At 39.7% G+C, this 12,485-nt stretch overlaps 1 protein-coding gene across 1 annotated transcript in view; it reads right to left on the bottom strand.

Annotated features, from left to right (window-relative positions):
• drd2a (dopamine receptor D2a) overlaps positions 1-6,030 on the bottom strand; it is a 53,690-nt gene extending 47,660 nt beyond the window's left edge. The window contains exon 1 of the mRNA XM_030109074.1: positions 5,868-6,030. The gene's annotated coding sequence lies outside the window, so the exon portion shown is untranslated. The remainder of the gene's footprint in view (positions 1-5,867) is intronic.
• Between the last annotated feature and the right edge of the window lie 6,455 nt (positions 6,031-12,485).

Raw genomic sequence — 12,485 nt, 5'->3', positions numbered from 1 at the left:
GGGTGCTTATCAGATTTTGAAGCTGTTTCAGTTCCCTGGGTATATTTATCTATTTTTTTCAGAGAGCTGCATTGTGTTTTTATTAATTATGGATGTATTTGTCTGGCACAGTTGCTTTCAAAGTGTGAGGGAATGAGCCCACATCACAGAGAATGTGCTTTGTTGCTGGATTTCAGGTTTCTTCATATGTTTCACAATGTAAGGTCTAATTAGAAATGTCTGTTGGTATTGAGAAATAAAAAAGCACAACTCTCCCCTGTGAGTTTGAAATGTACACTAAGTCTATTATTTGTACAATTTAGAATGTTAAATCACTAAAGCTAATTTGGTAATATTAAATAATCACAAAATTTGTTTTATTATATTAATTCTCCACTTATTTTTTTTTCATATTTTAACCCCCCCCCCCCAAAAAAAAAAATAATAAAATGAAGAAGTAATTATCCTGTGTAACAGCATCCCCCTGCCCCCCAATGAAAACATATGAATGCAACTGCAAAAATATTACTTTGACACAGTTACAAGACCATTTGGTTGGTTTGCTTTGTTACACTGCTAAAAGACAGAAACCCTATAAAATGATGCATCTATCCGACAACAGCAATCAACATATTCCTCGAACCGCGTTTCTGTCTTCTGTTTCATGCTGAGTTAAGCTTGTCTCTTGCAAAACGCCGTCTATTTTTTGTGCTTGGCATGAGAGCTGCTGGCAAGCAACCAAGTCTATCACCAAAAACCCAAAACAATGAGTTCAAAGTGGCTGCAGGCATAATTAAACCACAGGGTTCGTTAATTCTCAGTGAGATTCACACTACAAGCAACCATTTTGCATAACCAGGACTAATCAATCTGTTAAATATTACACACCTCCTAACTCACTGGTAGAATTTATTGTGCTTGATATGCTTTTGATCGGTTTGGGTGCATTTGGATATTATCAAGCAAGGAATATGGTATGATTTGAGTTCTTGCCCGGATGGTAATTTATCGAAGCTTAAAGCAAAATGTCACACTGGATCTGTGCTTTCTTTGTTCGCCAAACAAGAGACTGCTGAGGGAACCGTCATGTAAGTTTTTACTGAGGAACTGTATAAGTCAGCTTCTATTTGACCCTTGACAGGAGAGGTTTATAAAGAAAGTTTAGCCGATGCATGACTTGTGTCTTAAATGTGACACAACAACCCACCTTATCTGATATTCATCTTTAAGTGTTTGACAAGTTAAAGGTTAAGATCCAAAACAAAGACAAGCTCCAGGACCATTTGAGTAGTTAGATAGTTGTTTCCTCATCATTGTGACGGTCTTCCTGTGTCAGGCACCATCTGCTGGAGCTGTAACAATTTAGAGGTAGTGCTACTAATTAAATGTCTGCAGAGAAACACCTTTGAATGGACCACATAATCCCATTTCGGGGTATTCATACCAAACACACCTCACAGTGAGACAACTGCAGAGAGATGTGCTTCCTCTGAGGAAATTCTGTTCTCGCTCCCTACCTTTTGCTATTAACCCTTATTACTTCCTCTCTTTTCTAAGAGTCATCCTGCCAATCGCCGCTCAACATCTCAGTTCCCACCACTGCAGATGGTTCGCTCACAATAGTCCCCTGTGGGCCAAGATGTATGTTTTTAAACTGCTTGCTTCCTTTGTTTTGATAAGTTCAATAGGAGTAACATCCAATTACAACATTCTTTGTCCAGTGAAGTTCATTATGTATTATGTATTATTATTGCATCCAATGTGCATGTGCATTCATGCATACATGCTATGTCATCCTACAAGACAAGGCTTGATGTTCTCTGACAGTGTCTGCATGAATGTGGCCAAAGTGCTACACACTTCTCATGGGAATAGTGTGTGGTGTGTGCATGTATGCGGATCAGTGGGATTGGGACATGTTGTGAAAAGATTGAGTACTTCTTCTCTGCAGCCTGGATCTTGACTGCCTGGAGTTGAACCTTCAACAAACCAGGAGCAGGAAGTGGCAATGTACAATGGTGGATTCAGGATAAGTATGGGAGGAAGGAATAAATTGCAAATGACTGGTCTTAAAGAGGAACTTATGCTTCATGATTCAGTTCAACTACAATGATATTGAATACGTCCACACTATGACTTCCCCTTTAAATCACTTGAGCGACTATCATGAAAACAAATGCGTTTTTTATAATAGAGAAAATCAATGCTTTACATCAACTTTAATTCACAATACAAATAACTATTGTCTCATTTTTATATGTCTTATTGTCTGTCTGAAATGTGCTTTCAACATGGTAATCTGAATGAAATGCCTTCTACTGACACTGTAATAAAACATCCATAACAACAGTTACCAATGAGCCGATGCTTCTGGAGTAGTTTGAATGGAAAACTACAATATTTCTTTAAAAACACGACAATTACTTGCAATTTAGAAACATTAGAAATAAAACACGAGGCAAGTCTGAGTATAAATGCTGAGTACTCTTTTCACCTTACGGTTTTTTCACCTTACAATAAATGTTTTTAACCTTGAGTTTATGTCAGAAAATCTCTTCATTAATCCTCCTGTGTATGTCTCTACTAAATGTATCTTAAGACATGTGAAGGTGGTCAGATTCAGATGTACTGAACTCTATCGTCAGGCAAATAAAATGTGTAAAACACATCATGTGGCTGCAGCGAGAAATCAAAAATAAAATGTGTGATAACAGAAATAACAAGTGTCCAAAATGATTGAGAACCTTTTCCTAACATTAACATAATACTAACAAAGGACACACATACAGTGCAATATTGCCTATATGGGTATACTGCCTTCATAATGTGATGTGGATCGATATTTACCATTGTTTGAATAGTCAAACCGGCTGACATAATGTGGCAAGCGTGTAACTGTAACCTGGAGCATAACCAGCTCATGATAGATCTCCTATAGCTTTTGGACCTAATTGGCTCTTCCATCCCTTCAGTGATGGTGCGGGTCCCCAGAGCGTTGACGAAGTTGACGTGCTGGGAAAAGGCTTTCAGGAGAGAGGGAAATGTAGGCCAGTTGGCTACGTTCACAGATATCCAATACAATTAAACGATTTGCTTTTCAAAACACAATGGGGCTGCCAAAATCATGTGACCGATAATATACACGCAGTGAGACTTGTAAAAAGAACTATGTAGCTGTGCTGCAGCTTCAAGATGCCAAACAGACCTTCTGTTAAATCAGTAATTTTTCACAATTCCAATCTGAATGATGTTGATCCAGTTTGTGGCGAAGAGGCCATTCTGAGGTTCTGGTTGGTACACGTCGGGTTCTGCTGACAGTCTAAACTATTTATATTTCATCTCAGTTCACTTCTGTTGCAGACTGAACCCCGCGTAAAGGTCACTGAAGCTCGTATGTGCTGCTCTTTTTATTTATTCTGGTCCAAGCATATGTCCTTGTGTTTTAATCCTGCTGCACTAGAACAACAACAGGATTCATCCACTTCTTTACAAACACTCTGCAGCTGATAAGAACAAAGTTATTCTCTCACTAAGATAAGAGAGTGCTTGTGGATATCCACATTTCTATGATTTAGTTTCTGCAAAAACACAACCATCACACACACATTTGCAACTGAGATGCAGAAGACAGTTTTACCCTCACCCAGGTATGTCTAAACTGATAAACACTGAATTGTGAGATGCATTTTCCTTTTCTTCAAGTGAGTTTCCCTTGTGCATTATCTTACTGTTGATAAAAACTCACGGCTGTCACAATTCCAAGTCTTTTCTTCTGTTGCAGTAATAATAAATAAGAGTCCTGTGGAGAACAAGTAGTGCTTGTTTCATAAAAGCAGAATAGTGTTTGCTCTGCAGCTTCCACTTTCATAAAACAGGAACACATTCGTACCACACCAGTTTAACTCAGCTCAGATTTAGCTCATGCATTATGACTCTGCTTTATAAATAAGGAGGCGATTTCATGGAATGTAACAAGCAGCGAAGCCCTCTAAACAACTACAGCCATTTGGACTTGTAACTGGATTCAATAAGCATAGCTGTGACTGTATTGTTGTTGTTTGAAAGTCATTTCTTTGGAGAGCGCAGAGCGGTATGTTGCATTCACATGTCTGTATTGACTGACCAGCTGCATTAAGTGACACGGTATTAAAGCCCCTCAGAACTGTGCTAATAATGTGTCTTAGCTAATTAAAGGCTGTGATGTAAAGACCTTGTAACCAAAAGACAATCTCAAGTAACAGTGTCATGTGACTTTAGTGATTTGTATCATGGTCATTCTGCTGTCATCTTTTAATAATGAATTAATGAACCAAAATGGTCCATGAGATCATTACTGTTTTCCTTTTTTATTGTTAATATTTGTTTTTATGTACACAATTGTCTGGAAAGTATTTACTTAGCGAGTCTGTTCCAAACAGCTGGGCTTGACAGCCATGCAGCTATACAGTGAGGTTGTGTGTGTGTGTGTGTGTGTTTAGGTGTGACAGATTAGAGGCAGTAAAGTACATCATTCATTATGTATCTTGGAAAGACACCAGAAGCACACAGCACGATGTGTCAGCAGGTATTCTGACGTTCATATAATGATGCTTTTATTGGAGATCAATAATCTGCTTTCTTTAATTTATCAAGCATTCAAATGGTTAATGCTTCCCCAAGTGGAGATGACACGACCAATTTACCCTGTCAGATAAAGCCTGTCCTTTTTAATGACAGCACCGGTTCTCCGTGTGTGTGGGGTCATTAACACCTGAATGATGCATAGATCCAAACCTGTCTACCTCCAGAATAATATACTGACCAAACGTCAAAATAGTTTTTAGTCAGTAAGGCTTTGGGTTGCATTTTTTTTTTTTTTTTTTTTTTAGTTTTGACCTCATTTCTTCAGGTGATGCTGACTCTTGCATCATAGTCAGATATTGCCATCAGCATCATCATGCTCTGGTGAATTTGATAAAAGAAAGTACTAAGTGACTGGAAAACTGTATGTGACGCCCACGTGCACACTGTAACAGCGCATGCAACAATGTAAAGCCCAAAAGATCTCAACCACAGGCATCATTTAGTAAGAGGCATGTGTAAAACTAGAAGGCTCGTGTCTGTGAGGCTCCATGATGATCCACCACTCCTCCACACTCCCTAAAACACTGCTCTCGTGCGCGTCACCCTTCCCCCCAAACAATTACATGCATTTTCCGTCTTTGGTCACAAGACCTCTCCAGCAGCCATCGCAGGTATCCTGCGAGCCAAATCAAAACACTTACACTTCACTCTAATAAGTGAAGCAGCACACAAACAACGGACCGTGCCCCCTCAGTGATTCATTTTGCCGTGTGTTGTGAACTTATGCAAAGCTGAGTCGTTCACGCAGGAGCGGTTTGCTCAGCCGTCACCTGCCCTGAGAGGCGCGCTGGGTGACGGACCCGCAGGCTCCGGAGAAACCCGCACTAATTACAAACTGGAAAGCGCAATCCGATCCGCAATCAGCGCCTCGCGGGTTGGGAAGGACGGGCTGACACAGCCAGGCGCACCGCCGCCTTCAAGGATGCAACTGTAACTCACTTCCAGCACTTTTCCCCGGCGTTACGAGGGAGAGCAAATGTTTGCGTTCGGCTGTTTTGCATTAACGTCCTACCGGGATCAATACTGTAAACAGTCGAGCGGTCTCGCAAAGAAATCCTCCCCGTAGCGCGCGGCTGTGCGCGCATCCATCCACCGTGCGCACTCATTCATTCATTTGACTCACACAAACTGACGCGTCCTAAACAAACGATGTATTTATATAGCTTCAGGGATGATTTGGAGTAAATTCGCTCACGTTTAGAAGCAGGTTACATTGTTTTTATCAAGTTTGCACATCACGCCGAACAGAAAAACAAATGTCTTACCTTCACGCCATAAGTTTGACCGAATTTTTGTTTTTACAGGCTGATAAATCCAAGTGCGTCCACAGTTAGCTCCCGCTGCATCCTTTATTTGCTTTGCACATAGTTTACTCTTTAGAAATTAACCGAGTCGGTGCGGCTGCTGCTGCCGAGGAGCCAAGCATTAGTTCAAACGTGGCACAAAAAAATATCAAATTGAAAAAAGCACTATAATAAAACGCAAACAAACTAATGATGATTTAAAAAAAAAAAAAAAAAGAAAGAAAGAAAAGATAAAAGAAACGCTTGAATCGTATACTTTTTCCGTTATTTTTTTTTTTTTTTAAAAACTTGGTGGAAAGATTTTCTCTTCAGTTTGGAAGGTGAAAGAGGCTGAGGCTGCGCGGTGTCCTTTAAGTGTCCAGGAGCTTTACGCACGGAGCGCAGTTACCTTCTGTACTGACGGAGGCAGGAGACGAGGCGACTGTAGAGAACTGTGAAAATCAAGGCGGGGTTACAGCTGTTTAATCCCTGGCAATGAAGTATACATCCCTGTTTAATGTCCCCGGTATGGGTGCAGTATTATTCCCTGATGGTTCCCTCAGCTTTTCCACACCGCACTTTCCACTGTGTGCCACGATCCGTACCGCTTTTTTTTTTTACTTGGTAAACAAGAGAACAGCTCAATATGTAATGTGAACATGGGCTTCTTGGTTTCCGGTGGTTTATTGCATTAAATGAATCATTTATTGACTTCAACTGTGCATTTTTTATTGGAATTAATGTGTAAAATGTTAGACTCTGGAACCTGCAGTGTGATGGATAAGTAAAGACACCATTACACTGGTTTACATCTATTCATCCCACCACTTCCAGCTCTTGTCTTGTTTTGTTTTGTTTTTGTTTTTTCAAGAAGCGATAATGACCATATTTATGTTTGTTCTCCGCCTCTAAAAACACACACACACACACTCCCTCTCTTTCTCTTTTTTAAATGTACTGTAGCTGTCATCTCAGTCCTCACAGCTCAGGTTTTCATTCCTGGCATGTAATTAGGCGCCTCTTTATACACAATACTTTGTGAAAGCAGATTACACAGTAGAAGGTTAGAATGCTAGCTGTTATTGTTTACTGTGATGGCAAACCTTGAGAGGGGAAAAACAATGTACTATAAATTTCATGCCACATAACATTTATGTCCGCCTTCTGATTTGATGTGCATTCAACACACATCACCTTCAACCCTTCGACAGGCCATCTATATGAAGGCAAGTAAGAGTAACCCCGGGTTGATGACTGTGAAAGTAATCCTCTCTGTTTCACATATTGCTTTGAAATATTGTCACTATTCCGAGTCGAAACACTGTTGCTGGAATGTGTATGTCAGAAATCCCAGCGAAGCTGTGGTTCAAGTCATGCTCACTATTTCAAATCTAATTATTTTAGGACTTCAGCTGTTATCTTCGGGCGATTCTGTAATCGTTTTAAGACGCTCACGGTCGGTTGTATGATGTAAATTATTTGCCCAACAGGTTTTAGCTGTCACACATGAAACATTTTTTACAGAGCCATCATATATGTGGAGAAACGACTGCGAGATTTTATAAGTGGATTTTTGTTAAAGTATCACACGGCTAATATGTTCATAAATAAATAATGCATTTTGTAATGAAATTAAATATTAATTGCAGGAACCAGGCACCGAAATGCATTAATGTGAGGAGGTAAAGATTTCAACAGTATGATGCAACCAGTGGTCCTTGAGTCACTAACAGTGTTTGTGTGTTTGTTTGTTTGTTTGTATGAATTAATCCGCATAGACTAATTTACTTGGAAACCCTAATGTTGTATTCTTTCCACACATCAGCAGTTCAATGCAGTATAGTTGCATTTTTTAATGAAGCCCTATATATTCCTCAGGACTATGGCCTTAAAAGTGTTATATATTGCAGAATATATTTGTGGTAATAGGAATATGGACACTTTCCGGGTAAGAAATTTTTTCTTGGAACAAACTGTACAGTTGCTTTTACATTATCAGAACTGAACTTGTGAAAAGTGAAAATGGTTACACAATTCTCTCACAGGTGCTGAATATTTATTTTTCTTTTCCATTTCTTTCTATATCCTTTGGTTCATAGACATCCATATTTTTCACTTCGTTATTCTACTTTCATTGTTCCTAAAACTGTATGTGTTTAATTTTACATAAAGTTCTAACATGACTCAGATTCATTTCAAAACACATTGTACCTGTATGTCCAATAAATTACAGAAAACCCTTCTGAAATCTTTATTATTATTGTTTTAAGATTCAATTATTAAGTATATATCTACCAGCACTTACTCAAATTCAAGATCAGCAATGCGATGACATGCTCAACTGAGACTTTGAGTGCAGAAATCAGGTCGGCTCATGGGTGTTCCCTGTGATTTATTCTATGATTAAAATAATCTACATTACATTCAGATCTAATACATTTTAAAATTACAGTTAAAAAGCCTATTCAAAGAAGAGTTTTACTTTGAACATGACTTGAATGACGCCCGGAACGCATATGAAATACTTTTTTACAGTTATGTTCACCAAACATTTGAAATCCAATGCAGAGAATGGCAATACAACCCCAGAATGCCACACCACAGCCAGATTTATTGTTCAAAGTACTGGGATTATGCTGCTCCAAATGTCATAAAAAGCACATTATTTTTATATTTTGCCTTATATATGTAAATCCAGCTGGGTGCAACAGGTACCACGATATATCCCAGAGCCACGACACACCTGGGGATATGTAAGTGACTGAAAGTCAGTAAACTAAGCAGAGGAAAAAAAAGATAAAATGCAAAAATCACACACACACACACACACACACACACACACACACACACACACACACACACACACACACACACACACACACACACAAACATGTACAATCTCCATGCTTGTAGTGGGAGGCGCAAGCAGGTCGAACTAACTGCTATGAGGTAAGGCTGCCTGGTGCCGTCTGATATGGCATCTATTAACCTGTGTTGATGAGTGAATGTTGATGGAATGCTAAATAAATCACAGAAACTTCTACAGATGACCCTCGGTTCACACTGCTGGACAAACTAGCTTGATAAAGCGTTTCATGATCCAGCGAAAGGTTACTTCCAGAATGGGAGTGAATTCCATGCAATCTTCCTGTCAGGTGTTAGAAGTTGGTTCACTTCAGGGACCGGCATGCATTTTTCGCCTCAAGTCAAGCAGGACCCGAGGCGACGGATTTCAGACTGCACACAGTAGAACCGCTCTGAGTTTGGCCAAAGCACAGAGCCACAGCGAGCGCATGCCGACTTGAAGAGAGCTGCAGAAGAGCACAAACCTGGCATGGAGGAAGACCCTACTGTGACATGAAAAGGCTCTCAATCCTGCTTTCTTTCCCACTAACACAAGAAAGCACACTCTCTCTCTCTCTCTCTCTCCTTCCATCGTCTCTGGAAGTGAATCATATTTTACGCACCAGCAGGCAATGCTTTAAACTTCACCTCATCCTATAAAACATTTATGATATCACCACTGGTTAGCACCAAATAAGCATGTGTCACATCTTGTGCTTTGACTCTCAGGCTCATTTTCCTGCTAACCCTCGTGCTATAACCTGACACTCTGAGTGCTGAGTGAGACAGCGCCAACGAGGCAGAGAGTTTTGGCAGGACTGTCTCTTTGGAAGACAAAAGTGACAGTAAAACCGGTGCAGAGACACACAGGACCAGGGAGAGATACAGTATCAGCTCTGAGAGACAGGCTCACAGCCCCCTGATGGAGGGGGTGTTTGAGAGGCAGCTCCAGCAGCACATACTCTATATTTCAACTAATATCTGAATATAACAAATATTTCATAAGTATTCCATATTTATAGGCAGGTGTCAAGGCCCCCCCTAAAAACACACATCATATTCAAAGAATTCCCAAAGAAATGTGTTTATTTCCATTGATTTCCTAAATACAAGTTTAAAGATGAAACACCTTCTGCCCACAAAACTGTATTTTCCCAGTACGCCTGTTCACATTTTTTGAAGCAATTAAACTCACCACAGATATTTAGGATCATTGAATAAATGTATTTTCAGTGTAATATCTCCCCAATGTGACTGCATGATGAATACGACCCAGTTTCTCCACACTTATACACAAAACTGTACACGGCCCGGTATGCTTCCCGTATCAATTCATTCAGCCATCCAGCTTCTATACCCTTTATCAAAGCAAGATCTGAAAATGGAAAAAAGATAAAGTAAACCCGCCAGTTCATCAAAGGGCAAATGCTGACAAACAAATCCATACATTTAACCCGAAGCACTTGAGAAAACAGAGAGAAATTGTAAATGTTAGACAAAAAGGCTACCAATTCAGTTTTTTTTTCATTCTCTGTCTTTTTTTTTTGGTCCGTGTTTTTGTATAACACAGAATATGATTGTTTAATACTGTGATTGGAAAACTACAAATAAAGTGTTCAACAAAAGAAAAGAAAGGCTACCAATTCAGATTTGAATCAAGGACATTCGCTCTGTGATTTTAGCATGTTCTCCACCACGCCACCTTGTGGCCTGCTGTACAGTAGTCTATGCTATTGTTGGTAATGATTTTCCCAAGGAGCCACATAGAAAACTAGGACTGCTGTCAAAGACTGTCAAAATAGGATTTTATTTTGTTGATTCATCTCCAAATAAAAATCATTGTTCAATTACTTTTATTACCTTCTGTTCCACCTTGCGTCCTTCAGGACCGACTTTTGAGTTCAGCATGCGCACACAGACTGAACAATGTGATTATTATCTGGATGCAGGAAGCATCCATTTCAGAAAAAGAAAAAATAAACTGTACACTTTGAACAATTTGCTTCAGTATCGTTAAAACATTATCTTTTCATGTGAGACACAGGAAGCTTCACATTAAATAGCTGCACTGTAGCGTGAAAAAAGGCACATGAGAGCATGAGCTTACAGTCTAATGAGAGTTTCTCGGCTTATTGCATGACAGTTGGCGACCCTGTGTTCTTATACTGCTCGACTTGTTTTGTCAATTGGACTCAAAATGTGATGCTTAAACGCAGCGTTTCGTTCTTCACAAACAAAGCACATGGCTTTATCTCTGCTGCCATCGTTACTCCGATAAGGATGGCAGCGGCATCGAGATGAAGTGGATGAACCGTCCAGACTCTGGAGGCTGGTGCTGGTGCAGTACACAGGCAGATGGATGTTGAAGGGATTAATTGACTCTCGGGTTGGTGCTGCTGTGGAGAAGGTGGGCTGTGCTCCTCAAGTTCTGGGAGAGAAAGAATGGCAGGATACATTAAACTGTCACCCGACTGGCTTTGAGAGGCTATAGATAAATGGATTGGGAGCAGGGCCAAACAAAATAATAAAAATCAAGTTATTTTGACAGCGTGGGAAAGTGGAAGTAATTTGGAGGATGGTGCTCTGGGGAAATGCATAACCTCTGAAAGACTGCCAGGAGAGAAACCAGAACTTGATCTTTTATTGAATTGAAGTTCATTGAATGAGTTTTTACATACATTTCGGAGGCCATATTCTGCTTGTTGAGAGGAGGACTCAGGGCACCAGATGCTGCCGCTGGTGGAGGAGTTCATCTTTTGTATGGGAAAAAAAAAAAAGCAAAAATCTGACTGACTTAACTCATAAAATCCTGAATAATGATGGGGAGACAATTGCTGAGGCACATGAAAGCTGAACAAAGCAACACAGACTGACACACTTGGCGTGCGACCCACACAAGAACCACAAACACAGACAAGCCAGCAACCACAGCAGACAATCACACAATCAGGCACAGGTGAACGACATCAGAGCAGGGAACACCAGCCAGACACGAGGAGGGGAAGTCAGCCTGGCCTGAAACAACTGAGAGCATCAAATTAACACAAATGAAATGAACACTATGACACTATGAGAATACAGTAACAAAGTAAAAATAGGTCAATTAAAAACAGAAAATACATATACATATATACATATATGCATATATAGGGTTCTTCATAATGTTCTTCATAATATCTAAAATTAGTCCCAAACATGGGCATTGTGGTTACCCATACATTTTTTTTTTCTTTTTTTTTCGGTATATGTTCATTTAAATTTTAAAATATCAGCAAAAATGGGTGCCAGATTGTTAGGAACATGAAAAAACCCAAAACCATTGTTCAAGCAAGTCATCTATCGATGGAACGTGAGGCCCCATCCATTGAAACATCAGTCCATTCACCCTTTGAGCCAGGCATGCAAATACAGGACTTCAGCTCAAGCACTGTTGTCCTCGCATATGAGATACATATGGCTGCAATCTCTTTGTCCCGAAAAGTAAATTTTTATCGTCCTGTCTCCACAGCAGCGTAACTACAAAGATGATCTATTTAAAACCTGAAATAAAATCATTTTCTGCACATAAAACTAAACAGCAGCAAATCAAAATGTTGCATTTGTTTACTTATTCCTCAGAGAAGATGAAACTGTTTGGCCTGCAAGAAACACATGAAATGCAAACTGTGTAAAGCTTTGGAGGAAGGAAATGAGAAACAGGAAAATGTTTTTTATATATTCAGATTTTTTAATCAAATTATTCAAACTATGGAAGGG

This window comes from Salarias fasciatus, chromosome 14, assembly GCF_902148845.1.
Source record: "Salarias fasciatus chromosome 14, fSalaFa1.1, whole genome shotgun sequence".
Lineage (NCBI taxonomy): Eukaryota > Metazoa > Chordata > Actinopteri > Blenniiformes > Blenniidae > Salarias > Salarias fasciatus.
The sequence above is the reverse complement of the archived record's forward strand: the minus strand, read 5'-3'. Positions and strand labels throughout refer to the sequence as shown.